Here is a 406-nt window from a genome sequence, read left to right on the forward strand (position 1 = left end):
TTTCTTTGGGGGGTGGCCCGTCGGTGTCCCCACTGAGATCCGCCACTGATGCTCCTGTTGAGGTCGGGTTCGGGGTTTACTTTTCGGGGGGTGACCCATTGACGACCCCATTGATGGTCCCATTGATGGCGCTGCTCTTACAGCCCCCCCTCCTCACCTCCCCCAGCCCCGCATCCCATCCGGTGCTCCCGCTCTGGCTGCCATCCCGTCCCGTCCCGTCCTGCAGAGTTTCCCCTCCCCGCAGGATTTGGCACGGCTGAGGATTTGGGGTTTCGTTTCCCAGAAGATGAGCGGTGCCCCCCCCCCAGCCTCCCTCCTCCCCCCCACACAGAACCCCTGGGGGGCTCTGCGCTGCTCCCCCCATCCTCGTACCCTAGAAGTGCCGCCCCCCCCCCCAAAAAAAAAA

This window comes from Meleagris gallopavo, chromosome 25 (assembly GCF_000146605.3).
Source record: "Meleagris gallopavo isolate NT-WF06-2002-E0010 breed Aviagen turkey brand Nicholas breeding stock chromosome 25, Turkey_5.1, whole genome shotgun sequence".
Taxonomy (NCBI): Eukaryota; Metazoa; Chordata; class Aves; order Galliformes; family Phasianidae; genus Meleagris; species Meleagris gallopavo.